We start from the raw sequence: 16,617 nt of genomic DNA on the forward strand, positions 1-16,617 counted from the left end.
TGGAAGGAAGCAGGAACAAAATTTTAAACGAGTTAGGTTTATTGAGACCTCTAGGCATCAGTTAGTCTTTTTTCTTATCTGGGACTGTGTTTAGGATACAATTCAACCATATGGGAGTTGCTTCAGTGAGCTTTGCACTCCAACACCTAAAGAAAAAAAATACCGGTTACTAATTGGAAGTGTTATTTGAGCACTCTTTAAAACTCTTTCCGAAATTAATGAGGACATATAGTACATAAAGATGCACACAGGGAGGCAGGCGGCATCAGGAGACATCTGAGCATCTCACATAAATGCAGCTGGTAAACAAGTTCACGACATGCATAAAAATGGCAATGGGGTTATACCTGCGAGAACACCTCCGAGGGGCTTTAAACCCTCGAGCAAAACTTAAAAATTTTGCCTCAGACTTTCTGGTCTCTTGTAATATTAAACCAACTCTTTGTGCCTGCATAAACAGTTCATTTCATTTTTCTCTTTAATTATATATTGTGACTGCTGAATATTAATCTCACCCTTTTAAAAAGGAAAATGTATATTTTTGTCTGTCATTCAGGGTTTTCATAAATCTTCAAGTTTGAAGCAGATTCATCCAATAATGCATCACTAGTCCAGCTACCTCTGGTTGCCAACAGTCTATATGAATAGGAAGCAGAATGAGAACAAGGAGACCTTGAACTCATTAAATGGTTTATGAATGGTTCCCATTTCCAGAAAAAGTATAAATTTGTTTTCCAGATCCACTCTCTCTCTCTACATGTGTCCATGATGAGAGAGGCAGGCATTCTTTTATCTTACGGAGATTTTTGTTTTATAGAAGATATTTAAAAACAGAAGACAATTTGTAACAGTGAATTTAATGCTTCCAATATTAAGCTACAGTGTAAAGTAAATTCCAGCATTAATCTAAAAACCATATAAAATTAATGCAATTATGAAGATAGCTATGACAATGTCCTACACTAACTCATGCCTGACCGGAAGTTATCCAAACATGTAATGAAGCAGTTTTTTCCATCCATTTATAACTCAATAATTTACTTTTTCATTTAGAGTACACTTAAGTCTGTTGAGTTCAGCTACATTTTAGTAAACAAGTTTACCCCCCCCTTTTCACCATGGCTGCATACAGAAATACTACCTGTCTCCAGACCCAGCAAAGATGGAAGGAAGGATGAGGGATGCAGCAAGAAAATATTCTAGGAGAGCACACAAAAAGAGGTAAGTTTGTAGAGTATCGCAGAGTCAGACAGTTAGGCATGACGGAAAGAATGGTTTAAAGACATAACTTTGGCTTTGGACCCAAGCCATAAATCAGGAAAGAAGAAAACTCTTCTCCTACAACTTAGAATATGCAGAGCACTTTTCAAATGCATGGTCAAGTTCTTTGCCAGTCTTTAAGGATTTGCAGACTTAGTGCTTTCATGACTAACAAATGGTTTGTATAATTAAAACAGTTTTTTGAAAGCCCTTTGAATTTCAAAGCACACAGAATTATCCTTCGCATAGCACTGCATCAGAACAATTAAGTAGAATCAGGCTGCATGTCAGTGCACAGATGATTTGTTTTATGATTAACTTAATTCACCATAATATTCACTTCCACTACTTACTCCCAAACAATATTGATCTGCTCTTTCCCAAAGCAGGTTATCCTGGTCTGGATCAAACCTGTCTCTGCTAGTAACAGTTTCTCTAGGAGACAGTTGTATTTTAAATGTTTCATAGGCCATCTAGTTATTTGTTCATTGTTAGGGATGGTGGGAGAGCTATAATAGGCAAGCAGCCTCAGCTGGCCGCTGGATGTAAGACTAGATCTGGCATTATTAAAAGGATAGACGGTATATTCTATGCCCTATGGAAAATAGTTTGATAATACATCTTGACCCAGAACTTATTAAAAAATCCATTACCTTTTTAATTCAAGTTCATAATACCCTTTGGAATTTCAATTTAGGCATTTCTTACCAAAATAATAGGTAGCTTTATTACTGAACATGGGAGATAGAGTCTCTCATATTGACAACTCTCTTACATGAGGGTTATTAATTTATTATTGACAAATTCATGTTCTTACTCTTCAAAAAAAATTAAAAAGGGGGGGGTGCGCATGTTTGCCTTCCAAGAAGATCTTAGATCAACTCTGCCATTGCCTTGTGTTAATCTTATGGTGGTGCACCGATTCTATTTATCGGGCTGTTAATCTTTACCTAACAAGACCTGGCTCCATCCCTAAGATTACTCATGAAATCTGCACCCTGAGGCCAGTTTGCTTTGAAAACAACTGTACAAACGCACCGAGACGGGATAGCGTTATACACTCCATTTGGACGATTACATCCCATTTGCAAAATCAAAGATCTTGTGAGGCCATGGGAAATCCAACCTCGGCCTCTTATCCTGCATCAGAAGCACTGGTCAGGAAACCGACACCTGCTCCCCTCCTTCCGACACACTTGCAAGACAAACACATGCTCCATTAAAAATAACACCACTCTGCTCTGGCATGTTTTCTTCCCAGGGGCCTGGCTTTAGAATGTGCTTGCGTTTGTCGTGGCGGGCAGGTGAGGATCTCCGGTTACTGCACCGCAATGAGCTCCCGGAAGACAGACTGGCGCACTGATCGCTGCACGCCACCACTCAGCACTTCTCTCGCCTTCTAAGGCCTTCTTCCCACCAGTAGCAGGTCCTCGTGCCTTTTAGGTTCCTTTGATATGCTAGTACAACGGAAAGCAGTGGGAGGCAATGCTGCACCTTAACCTGTACTGGAAAGTCGCTAGAGAACGTGGTGCTTGGTTGCAGGCCTTTTCAAACGGATTCTCTAGCATTCTTTTAAAATCATCTGCTGGCAGAAATGTGTCTGACCATTGGGTGTTTTAATAATTGCTCTAGCTGACCTGGGAACTGGGGGATCTGGTAAAGGGACACAGCGTTTGCTGATTATTTCACACTAATTTGGACCATAAATTCCTCGAATGCATCCAGTCAGCCAACACATGATTTTTAGCACAGGCTGAGGTTCTTCAAAGGGCTTCCATATATCATGATGTATTGCTATTAAAAAGAAAGGATCAAAACAGCAGGTACATCTCTATGGAAATTTAGTAAATATATAAATTATTATTTAAATCACTGTAGCTGGCTGTGGGAGGAAAAAAATCAGTTTGTATCTTATAGATACAATGTGAACTTCACTTTCATTTGTTTTTTTTTTATTTTATTTTTTTCTGAATGATCAGGTTGCTTTTCTTCATGTTTTAGCATACCTTTCTCAGGAGGGTTACATTAAAGAGACTCTGTCCACCAAAATTTCCATTTGCCATGAGTACCCTAGAGAAAGGATCTATGTGTTTTGGGGAAGAAGGGAGTGCTTTAAACTATTAGCACTTAGAAATACATCAGCTTATCTTAAGCATTCATCATTAAAATGGTTGAAAGAAACAAAGTACCTTTTGCCTTTTGCCGTAATTTTTTTCTTCATCAGTGTTCCTATGACATGTTACTATTATCATGATTATTTCCTGGAGAATGTGGTTTTCAACAAGTTTTCAGCCTTCTTCTTTTTTTCACCCTACAGTGTCCTTTCTGTGTTATAGAAGTGCTATCATCTATTCCTCTTCCAAGAAAAATAACTTTAAAAAATGGGATTATTTATGCTTTCCCATTGTTAATTTAGAGGACAAGATAGAAATATTCCAGTAGCTACAGAGAAGGTCAGAAACAGGTAAGGTGCATTGGGGGTGAATCTTAAGCCTCTTTAAAGAAGGCTTAAGAAAATATTGAAAGTATGGGAAATGGCATAGGGAAGAGGAAATTGGCAAGGACTGAGCCCCAGGGGTGGGCTGAGGTGATGTGTTAGGAAAGATGGGAGAGGTTCCAGAACCAGGAGGTCAGCTTTCATTATTAAGTAAATACGTTAAGACTAACACTACAGTATAAGAGACAAAAAGCTTCTTTGGCTTTAGATATCTTTGGCTTTTGAATTTAATGGGTATGCTTTAAGATTCAGAAAGTGTATTAAAAGGTAAATAACCATCATTGAATATAATGCTGTAAGTTGTTTAAAAAAATGAATTCTTGTTTTACCAATATAGCTGATCAACATAAATAGTGAAACTAGTAATTGATAAATGCTGTGAAAGTCAGAAATACTCATATATTGACAAAGAATATTGGAAAAGGAAAATATAATCCGAAGATATTTTGTTAACATATTTTCAAAAAGCATTCAGCAATACCAGGTCTTCTGACAAGCCCAATCAAAACATTCCCATCAGAGTAGTGATTTCTTATAAGTCCTGCTACTGAAGGCAGTATTCTAGGGTCTTCTGCAGCCATGATGCAGAGCACTGGCCCCCAGTCCCTGCATATCCTGATGCTCTGAGGATCGTGGTATAGGAGATTATTCCTATGTGAAGTGGCTAAGAGGATAGCAATAGCAATCGTTAACACTTGTATGATATTACTGTGTACCAGGAGGTTGTTCAAGCATTTCATGTATATTACTTCATGCACCCACAAACTCTGCCAACAGCTCTATGAAGTATATACTTTCATCGTCCCCATTTTCTGGATAAGGAGATGAGCCTCCAATAGCTTAAGGGACTTGCCCACATTCACACAAGTAAAGTACCAAAGCTGGGATTCAAACCGAGGAATGCTGGCTCTAGAATCTGTGATCTTTCCCATTATCCTATGTTGTTTTTGAAATCTGGCATAACCTTTACATGTAGCAATTTGTCTTTAGAAGCTAAAGAATCATGAAGATAGTATTTTTGGTCTCATTTACTTGTCCACAATGCTATTTTTATCCAAACTAAAATTGTTTAGTGCATTGGCAAATATTTACTAAGCATTAATGAAAAGTCATATTGCTAACTTTTTCCTCTAAAATAAATGTTAAGGCCGGGCGCGGTGGCTCAAGCCTGTAATCCCAGCACTTTGGGAGGCCGAGGTGGGCGGATCACAAGATCAGGAGATCGAGACCATCCTGGCTAACATGATGAAACCCCGTCTCTAGTAAAAATACAAAAAAAATTAGCCAGGTGTAGTGGCGGGCGCCTGTAGTCCCAGCTACTCGGGAGGCTGAGGCAGGAGAATGGCGTGAACCCAGGAGGCGGAGCTTGCAGTGAGCCCAGATTGCGCCACTGCACTCCAATCTGGGCGACAGAGCAAGACTCTGTCTCAAAAAATAAATAAATAAATAAATAAAATAAAATAAAATAAAATAAAATAACATAAATGTTAAGTACTGTATAAAATGTATGTAAGGTGAGTTAACCCATGCAACCGATGTATAAGCTGAAGTAAATTAAGTGATGTTTTATTCATTTTTTGGGTCAATATGCACTGCTGTATTTTGTACCAAAATTATTAGGGGAATGGAAAAGAAAATAGAACAGCAAAATTATCTTTATACTAATGGAACATTATGTTTTCCTCTTTCCTGTAATCAAATCTAAGCTTATGTACCAAGCATCCACCATACTTTATAATCAACGTCTTTACTGATCCTCAAAACTATTCTAATATACAGTTTATAGGAAATTTACATCACAGAAGGCTAAACATTGTGGCCCAAGTTTCTGTGAAGGCGAATGGTCATCTGGAATAAGTAATGTCACTTGCCTCCTTGTTACTGTCATAATAATAGTAATAAAAACTAATAATGAGATCAATAAATGTGATTTTTATTACTATTTGTCGGGCATTATGCAGATATTATTTCATTTCATCCTGATAACTACCCTTACCTAGTAGGTACTGTTATTATCCCCATTTTTTATATAAAGGATTTTATTCAAAATCAAACAGATAATAAATGGCAAAGGCAGATTTGGGAGTTTTGTCTGCTTGTTGTTGTTGTTTTGGGATGGGGTCTCACTCTGTCACCCAGGCTGGAGTGCAGTGGCTCTACTGGCTCACTTCATCCTCCATCTCCCTGGGCTCAGTAGATCCTCCCAATTCAGCCTCCCAAGTAGATGGGACTACAGAGGCAAACCACCAAGCCTGGCTAATTTTTGTAGAGACAGGGTTACTCCATGTTGCCCAAGCTGATCTCAAACTCCTGGGCTCAAGCAATCTGCCCTCCTTGGCTTCCCAGAGTGCTGGGATTACAAGCATGAAGCCACCGCACCTGCAGAGGTGGATTCTGAATGAGGAAATTCAACTGGGAAGTAGAGAGACTTCACCCCTAAAGTCTACTGGGTAGTACATGATGTGAACTTTGACACAGACTGAACTGTGTTAGAATTGTGGCTCTACTGCTTATTAGCTGGTAACTTCAGACAAATCTCTGAGTCTCCATTTCCTAATTTATAAAATGAAGATCATATTACAGTGTTGTTATAAGGATTAAATTTAAAAGCAGAGTCTATGATACCTATGATAGTAAACAAAACTATCTACCCTTTATTGAATACTTATTTTATCTAGACTTTATGCTAAATATTTTACAAATGTTATTTATTTAATCTTCCAATAACTCCATCAGGCAGGTTTTATTATTCCCAGTTTATAAGAAACAGATTTAGAGAATCTATGCAATCAGTCCAAGTGACACAGACAGTGAGACACAGAGTGGAAAAGTGAATCCTGATCCACATTGTTATGATCCACATTGCTCACACAGCACTGGGTCGGTCCACCAGGTAATATGGAATTCATGCTCTTTCACAAGACTGCAGACACTGATACTGGGAACCAGCACCGCTGATGTAAATCACAAGTCAAAACTGAGATTTGCCTGAGTTCAATACATTTCATGGTTCACATAAATATTTCAGTATAAATATGACCATCTCCTCTCTGTCCACTGTCAGAGGGTCTCTCTCTCATGTTTCTGCACATCTTGCAAGCAGAACCACTACAATCTTTTCAGAACAGTGAATAGGCCAGTCAGGCAAGAAGCAAGCAGGAATGGTGCAGGGCGTTCTCCTGAAGGGGCCACAAGAGAGAAGGGTTAGCCAGGTCGTCCTTAATCAGAAAGGCGATCAGCACCACGAAAGCCCTAGGGGCCACTGGACCCTACAGTAAAGCTGTGTTAGTCAGGACAGACTTACATTTCAGGACAGGTAGGTATGGATCCTTCAAGTGGACAGCTTGTTTAGCAAAAGAAGCTAAGCAAGAATGTGAGTAAAATTCTGAAAGCTGCAGGCTGTGACTTCACTAATGCAGTAAAAACAACTGTTTTGTTGGTTGACATAAATGACTTCCCTACTGTCCATGAAATCAAGAGTAGTTTTCCTGCAAGTGCTGTTTACCTGGTTGCTGCTTTGCTCAAAGGAGGCTGAGTTGAAATTAAGGAAGTAACTGTCGAAGGACCTCTCACAACAGCATGACTATAAGTGGCCCAGTGTTACTTAGTCTGAAATTTTTCACATCTTAATTTTTACAACTGATGAAAATGTGAGTTTGACTAAAATAGCTGAAGTTATTATGGAAATGCCATAGAATATGGAGAGTTAAGCATGAATTGAAGATTAGATGATTAATTCAGTTACTGATATAATAAATTATTATTATTTACACCCATATTACTGAATGTAGGAAAGAGATACTTATTACTCAAGAGTGACTCAAATAAATAAAAGGAAAATAACAGGTAGGAAAGATGAGTCATTGTTTCTAAGAAATAATCAAGAGCACACCTAATTTAAACTAATTTAATGATATGAAACATTTTGTTCTCATGTCAGATATGCGATTCTGCTTTTATTTGAGTAAAATTAAAGTATTTAAGTTAGAATGTTAGAGGCCAAGAAGAAAGGGGATAGATAATTGTAGATAGATAATATTTTTCTAATGGAAATAAAACAGACGTGCAGATTAAAAAAAAGTAGTGAATAAATTTTGAAATTAGAAACAGGGTCCCCCTGCAGAGCAAAGGTCAGATTTTCTTATAAACAGGAAGAGAGAAAGCGTGTCTCCCTAAAAGGAAAGGACATGCATAGTTACTGCCCATTATAAAACATTAGGGTTCCTTAAGCTTAAAATCACAGTCCTGTAACATAACTCACTGCAGGTGTAGGTGTTTACTGGCCCTCTTCACATTGCCCTGTGAGTATTGGGGTTCACGGAACCAGCACAAGGAAAATAATGGCTACTTGGCTGCTGCATGGCTGTGAATAATAAACTACACTTTGTCCCTAATCCAGAGGTCATGAAACTGTAGCTGGCCTATTTATTAGCTTGCAAGTGTGGCAAAATCTCAGACTCTTCACAGTTCTTGGCAACCTTCTTCCTACCTCAACACACACATTTGGAATATAAGCTCAGTTAAAGCAGAGTCCTTGTCTATCTTGTTCACTGTTTTATCTGCAGTATGTAAAATATTTTCTGTTCACAGTAGATACTCAATAAATGTTTGTTAAATGACTAGAAGAGAATAAAGCATTCCTATTTATTCACTAAAAACTAAGCAATGACCAACTGTATCTGTCGACCTCTGTGCAAATAACTTATTAGACTGTTTTGACTGCTTTTATTTTATGTTACTTCTAAACTCTATATCCTAATGATTATGTCTGATCACCTGTATAAAAATATATGTAAGAATGTGTAATTCTTGCCACATAACTCATTATTTAAAAACTTGAAACACCCAAGAAGTAATCTCTTAGATATCCCTATGTGTAGATCTACTCACAGATCTGGGAAATACTGCTTTGTACTATTGTCACTTGCACCCTTGCAGTAACTGCTGAGTCTCCACAACAAGAACACAAGAAGCCCCAGTATCACCACAGAGCTCCCTGGCTCCCCTTTAGGGATTAACAACATTCTTCCCCTTTCCACTGGTCACCTTGATCAGACTTTTCCAGTTCTTCTCCTGTTCTTCATGGAGAACTTGGAATATAGGAGACACCCAACATGGAATATGAAATACGGAAACCACTTGTCAAGAGTTTGCTAAGTAGTAGAGATATGCTTCGCTCTAAGCAGTGTTGGTAAATGAATCATGTTCGTAGATGCTTCATACACATCAGCGCATGCAGACAGCTTTACTAACTGTATCACAGCAGGTAGGCATGAGCCTGTACAGGAAAGGAAGTGGGGCAAAAAGAGATGTGAAAAGGAGGAAAGACAAAAAAAATGAAGGAGGGAGAGCTTAAAGGGGGAGCCTACAGTAGTACGGTTATAAGTCAAAGAGTTTAATTTCACATTTCTCAGAGGTACCCGTTTAAATTCAGTCTCCTCTAAATGCTTTTAAAATTGATAGGCACTTTTAAACATGAAAACAGCCAAAATGGGCCATTTTCTTACTGAGCTGCATGGACCATTTCTCACCAGGCTCCTCCAGCTGCCTCCAACAATGTTCCCCATCAGCAAGCAGCTCCTGGGATTGGGTTACAGACAGGTCTGCAGCACCTGCCATAGCCTGCCATTTAAAACTACTGCAAAATAATGTTTTCTTCTCTCTGGGCTTAGTCTGCAAGCCAAAGAAAAGCAAAAAATTCAACTTAAAAAAATTTAATAGGTAGATATAGGTGAATTTATTTTAATATTTCAACTATTTTATCTTTTTTCCTATTTTGAACCAAAATTTATAGGCCAGGAATCTTTCTTAGAACCTTAGTCCTTTAACAAACAAGCTTCCATCACTGCAAATATCACTGATGTATTTTATTTATGGCTCTCTTTTAAAGCATTTTGGATAGCATATGGTTCATGAGATACAGTGTAAGAAACATTGTAAAATGAAATTTCCCTGTCTTAATTAATGAAGCAACCTGGTAGGATACTTTAGATTTATTAACAATTAAACCACCTCATCGAGATATTTCATCAAATTGAAGATATGGAGACCCAGCTATAGTGGTGCCATCATTTGCTATTACTGTTAGAACAGAACTTAGGAAAGCAGAGCCTTTGTTTAAAAACAGCTTGCAGTTACATGTACCATTTAATGCAGACTTATGGTCAGGTTAATGAATTTCCCAGTGCATACACACATTTTTACTAGACTGCCTTCATCTGGGAAGGCATGGATAAAAAAAGGAAATTATTGATTTTTTTCTCTTCATGTAACATAAAGTATAGATGAGTTATTTTAAGGCATGAGTATATTACACTCTATATTTTCTGTGATGTAAATTAATAATATAAAGTTCCTAAAGGAATTACTTTGACATATTTAATAATACTACATCTTGCAATACTAAGTAGTTAAAGAAGGGGAAGAGAGAGGAAAGGGAGTATGAAGTATTGTATAATGTCTTAATTCCACTTAAGTAATCATGTAAAACAGAAAAAAGGGGGAGAATGCAGGATAAATAGAGAAAAAAACATATTGTATATTTCAGTGAGAAAAGTACTTGATAAGCAGTGCATTCGTTTGTATTTTTCAAATCTATCTTTAGCCTAATGTTAAGACTCCTTAGAAAACAGCAGAATAATAGGAAACTCTAATTTTCATATTAGACAAATAATTGCTATTATAACAGATTCTCTTGAAATTAATTTTCTCCTAAATAGTTAATATGTTCTGCTATACGAATTTCTACTGCATTTGTAAATAACTGCTTTATTTTCAAGGGTTGGGGGAATTTGGAAAAGTTCCAAGACATTTTAAGCCTCTGCCCTTGAGAAGCCCACAGCCTCATGGTCTCTAGAATTGGCTAATTTCCCCTCCATCTTGCCCCATAACATATCTTGTATGTGTTATGTGCCTGTCCTCTCCCCTCAAATCCTACCTCCCTGCCCTCAAGAGGGTATTATAAAAAGAGTACTTTGTGCTCCTATCCTAAAGGTATAACCAATGCATTTTGAAATAGAAGTTCTTCATAGATGCTGTAGGTATCTATGAAGATACCTACATAGAAGAGAAGAGCTCTTCTCTTCTACGGATAGAGAAGAGCTCCCACCATCTTAGACTATTGCCTTCTCACCATTCCTGCTGGGGTCCTTCCCAAGCATTGACTGCGCTTTTGAAGAAAACTGCCTTTCTATTTTAGTTTTTAAAAATCAAAGGTTTCAGAAACAGATTTCCTCCTGAATTCCTGCTCCACCACCGGGCAGCTCTGTGACCTTAGTTAAGCTACTTTGCCCGCAGAATTTCAGTTTTCTCACCTGCAAAATAGGAATAATAAAAAGAGAGAGAGAGAGAACAGCAGAATAAGGGGAAGATTTAGTTTATAAATGTTGAGAAAACACTTCTCAAACATTATAACGTTCTTCTCTTTCTCTTTTTAAAAAATTTACTTCTAATGTGTATTTCCAAAGCTCCCAAGGGTTTTTGTTCAGGTCACAATCTTTCAATTATTAGGCATTGGCCATCCCATGTCTGCACTCTGAGTTTTCTGCCTTCTTTCTCCTGTTTTGCTTGCTACTGATGCATTGGCCCGAATCACCATCACAGTCAGAGTTACTGTAAGGAAAATAAACCAACAACTGTGTTCAAAATCATAAGAACAGCAGCCAAACTATCATTTATGTTTCACAAACACACTCCTTAGAACCAGTTGCTATTCTTCACAAAACTTCAGTAATTTTCTTCTTCCTTTTACATCATCTCAGAACCCACTTTCTCATCTCATGTCATTCCTGATAACCACACCATGCAACCAGTCTGCCCATTGGTTTCTGTCTCAAAATAAATCCTTCTTTTATTCTTTTATTGCATGTTTTCTTTATTTGAAGCATCTTGCTTGTGACATAATATGTCACAATAAATTTCATCATCAAGAAAGCATCTTAAATGTAAGGACAACATTAACACATAATGAAAAAATTAAATACATAGAAAAAAACTTATTTGAACCATCCATAAAAGCTCCTTTTTCCTCTCCAGGCCATTTTAACACATTTTTATTTGCATTTTGCATTTTACATAGTTGCCAACTTAAGCCAAGCACACCCAGGAAAAGTTAGGTTTCAGTGGGTTCAAACTGGGAAATATCTATTTCAGCCATTAAACTCTGCTCACTCCGCGTGGGGATGCCAGACTCACACAAACCAACAAGCAGCCACATGGTGACCAAATGGACCCTGCTTCTCAGGATCATTTCAAGATGGCACAAGGTGGGGTGTAAGATAGAGAGTAATGTTGAAGGAACTGTGTTCTTTTCTCAAAGGTAAAACCAATGTATTTTGAAATAAAAGTTCTTAGTAGGTGGTATAGGTAACAGGCAGAGAAGAACTCCTACCATCTTAGACTGTTGCTTTATTCTCACCATTCCTGCTAGGGTCCTTCTCAAGCACTGGTTGCTCTTTTGAAGAACACTGCCTTTCTAATCCAGTCTTTAAAAATCCAAGATGTTCACCTTCTTGCCCAGGTAATTCACGCCTAATTGTAATGCCAAAGAGAGTCTCAATTCAGGCATTTTGTGTTCTTCTCTCGCATTGGTGCTATTGTCCTGTGTTGTATGTATTGGGTGAAGAAAAAAGGCCCTCCACACGGAAGCAAGTGTGTCGGAAACTTGTTCAGAGTTGGTAACTGAGGATGAGGAGGCCTTCCTTTGGAGCCATGACCCTTTCCTCTCACTATAAGGATGCATTCAGTGTCAAATTGGTTCATCTGTAACCAAATCCACAAGGCTTAGTTATCGAACTAAATGATTTATTGAAAAGTGACCCATGTGTGAATTGACAGCACAGTGCTGCAGAAGCACTCCCAGATCACACAACATTGAAGTAGCCTGTCCTACAGTGAAGAACTGGTTGGAGCTGGAAGGGGCCGGTGTTGTCATCCCATGTCTATATCTGAAAAATGATTGACCTCAGATAAGTCAGTCACTCAGGACCAAGCCTCTCCTTTAAAATGCTGACAATAATGGATGCTGACTTCTAGCCTTCTCACAGTGGTGTTTTATGTAAAACACAATGACCTTTTGAGAAAATAAGATTCTAGGAAAGAAAAGAGCTCTGTAAACTCAGGATTCAAATACAATTAACAAGTATTAATTGATGTTATTAAAAACAGGTTAGATCAATAATGTATCTAGCACCATCCAGGCTAATTTATGAAAAGTAGTATATGGAGTCCCTTTATCTCAAGACAAGTTGAAATTACTTAAAAGTGTCTTGATAGAGGTTTAAATTTTTAGGATAGGCTGGATTGCAATACATTTGAAAGGATCCCTAAGGGGCACAAATTCTAGATTCCCAGTAGAAACCATACTCTAACTTCTTTATCAAACAAGGAATTTCCGGAGCAAGATGGCCGAATAGGAACAGCTCCAGTCTCCAACTCCCAGCGCGAGCGACACAGAAGACCAGTGATTTCTGCATTTTCAACTGAGGTACTGGGTTCATCTCACTGGGGAGTGCCGGACGATCGGTGCTGGTCAGCTGCTGCAGCCCGACCAGCGAGAGCTGAAGCAGGGCGAGGCATTGCCTCACCTGGGAAGCGCAAGGGGGAAGGGAATCCCTTTTCCTAGCCAGGGGAACTGAGACACACAACACCTGGAAAATCGGGTAACTCCCACCCCAATACTGCGCTTTAAGCAAACAGGCACACCAGGAGATCATACCCCACACCTGGCCGGGAGGGTCCCACACCCACGGAGCCTCCCTCATTGCTAGCACAGCAGTCTGTGATCTACCGGCAAGGCAGCAGCGAGGCTGGGGGAGGGGCACCCGCCATTGCTGAGGCTTAAGTAGGTAAACAAAGCTGCTGGGAAGCTCGAACTGGGTGGAGCTCACAGCAGCTCAAGGAAACATGCCTGTCTCTGTAGACTCCACCTCTGGGGACAGGGCACAGTAAACAATAACAAACGCAGCAGAGACCTCTGCAGACCCAAACGACTCTGTCTCTGACAGCTTTGAAGAGAGCAGTGGATCTCCCAACACGGAGGTTGAGATCTGAGAAGGGACAGACTGCCTGCTCAAGTGGGTCCCTGACCCCTGAGTAGCCCAACTGGGAGACATCCCCCACTAGGGGCAGTCTGACACCCCACACCTCACAGGGTGGAGTACACCCCTGAGAGGAAGCCTCCAAAGCAAGAATCAGACAGGTACACTCGCTGTTCAGAAATAGTCTATCTTCTGCAGCCTCTGCTGCTGATACCCAGGCAAACAGGGTCTGGAGTGGACCTCAAGCAATCTCCAACAGACCTACAGCTGAGGGTCCTGACTGTTAGAAGGAAAACTATCAAACAGGAAGGACACCTACACCAAAACCCCATCAGTACAACACCATCATCAAAGACCAGAGGCAGATAAAACCACAAAGATGGGGAAAAAGCAGGGCAGAAAAGCTGGAAATTCAAAAAATAAGAGCGCGTCTCACCCGGCAAAGGAACGCAGCTCATCGCCAGCAACGGATCAAAGCTGGACGGAGAATGACTTTGACGAGATGAGAGAAGAAGGCTTCAGTCCATCAAATTTCTCAGAGCTAAAGGAGGAATTACGTACCCAGCGCAAAGAAACAAAAAATCTTGAAAAAAAAGTGGAAGAATTGATGGCTAGAGTAATTAATGCAGAGAAGGTCATAAACGAAATGAAAGAGATGAAAACCATGACACGAGAAATACGTGACAAATGCACAAGCTTCAGTAACCGACTCGATCAACTGGAAGAAAGAGTATCAGCGATTGAGGATCAAATATATGAAATGAAGCGAGAAGAGAAACCAAAAGAAAAAAGAAGAAAAAGAAATGAACAAAGCCTGCAAGAAGTATGGGATTATGTAAAAAGACCAAATCTGCGTCTGATTGGGGTGCCTGAAAGTGAGGGGGAAAATGGAACCAAGTTGGAAAACACTCTTCAGGATATCATCCAGGAGAACTTCCCCAACCTAGTAGGGCAGGCCAACATTCAAATCCAGGAAATACAGAGAACGCCACAAAGATACTCCTCGAGAAGAGCAACTCCAAGACACATAATTGCCAGATTCACCAAAGTTGAAATGAAGGAAAAAATCTTAAGGGCAGCCAGAGAGAAAGGTCGGGTTACCCACAAAGGGAAGCCCATCAGACTAACAGCAGATCTCTCGGCAGAAACTCTACAAGCCAGAAGAGAGTGGGGGCCAATATTCAACATTCTTAAAGAAAAGAATTTTAAACCCAGAATTTCATATCCAGCCAAACTAAGTTTCATAAGTGAAGGAGAAATAAAATCCTTTACAGATAAACAAATGCTTAGAGATTTTGTCACCACTAGGCCTGCCTTACAAGAGACCCTGAAGGAAGCACTAAACATGGAAAGGAACAACATGTACCAGCCATTGCAAAAACGTGCCAAAATGTAAAGACCATCGAGGCTAGGAAGAAACTGCATCAACTAACGAGCAAAATAACCAGTTAATATCATAATGGCAGGATCAAGTTCACACATAACAATCTTAACCTTAAATGTAAATGGACTAAATGGTCCAATTAAAAGACACAGACTGGCAAACTGGATAAAGAGTCAAGACCCATCAGTCTGCTGTATTCAGGAGACCCATCTCACACGCAGAGACATACATAGGCTCAAAATAAAGGGATGGAGGAAGATTTACCAAGCAAATGGAGAACAAAAAAAAGCGGGGGTTGCAATACTAGTCTCTGATAAAACAGACTTTAAACCATCAAAGATCAAAAGAGACAAAGAAGGCCATTACATAATGGTAAAGGGATCAATTCAACAGGAAGAGCTAACTCTCCTAAATATATATGCACCCAATACAGGAGCACCCAGATTCATAAAGCAAGTCCTTAGAAACTTACAAAGAGACTTAGACTCCCATACAATAATAATGGGAGATTTCAACACTCCACTGTCAACATTAGACAGATCAACGAGACAGAAAGTTAACAAGGATATCCAGGAATTGAACTCATCTCTGCAGCAAGCAGACCTAATAGACATCTATAGAACTCTCCACCCCAAATCAACAGAATATACATTCTTCTCAGCACCACATCGTACTTACTCCAAAATTGACCACGTAATTGGAAGTAAAGCACTCCTCAGCAAATGTACAAGAACAGAAATTATAACAAACTGTCTCTCAGACCACAGTGCAATCAAACTAGAACTCAGGACTAAGAAACTCAATCAAAACCGCTCAACTACATGGAAACTGAACAACCTGCTCCTGAATGACTACTGGGTACATAACGAAATGAAGGCAGAAATAAAGATGTTCTTTGAAACCAATGAGAACAAAGATACAACATACCAGAATCTCTGGGACACATTGAAAGCAGTGTGTAGAGGGAAATTTATAGCACTAAATGCCCACAAGAGAAAGCAGGAAAGATCTAAAATTGACACTCTAACATCGCAATTAAAAGAACTAGAGAAGCAAGAGCAAACACATTCGAAAGCTAGCAGAAGGCAAGAAATAACTAAGATCAGAGCAGAACTGAAGGAGATAGAGACACAAAAAACCCTCCAAAAAATCAATGAATCCAGGAGTTGGTTTTTTGAAAAGATCAACAAAATTGACAGACCACTAGCAAGACTAATAAAGAAGAAAAGAGAGAAGAATCAAATCGACGCAATTAAAAATGATAAAGGGGATATCACCACCGACCCCACAGAAATACAAACTACCATCAGAGAATACTATAAACACCTCTACGCAAATAAACTGGAAAATCTAGAAGAAATGGATAATTTCCTGGACACTTACACTCTTCCAAGACTAAACCAGGAAGAAGTTGAATCCCTGAATAGACCAATAGCAGG

The 16,617-nt window shown here is 39.2% G+C and overlaps 1 pseudogene; it reads left to right on the plus strand.

Annotated features, from left to right (window-relative positions):
* The first annotated feature begins 1,174 nt into the window (after positions 1–1,174).
* LOC135970083 (2-iminobutanoate/2-iminopropanoate deaminase pseudogene) lies at positions 1,175–7,340 on the plus strand (annotated as a pseudogene).
* The last annotated feature ends 9,277 nt before the right edge of the window (positions 7,341–16,617 follow it).

Source organism: Macaca fascicularis, chromosome 1, assembly GCF_037993035.2.
Source record: "Macaca fascicularis isolate 582-1 chromosome 1, T2T-MFA8v1.1".
Classification (NCBI taxonomy): domain Eukaryota; kingdom Metazoa; phylum Chordata; class Mammalia; order Primates; family Cercopithecidae; genus Macaca; species Macaca fascicularis.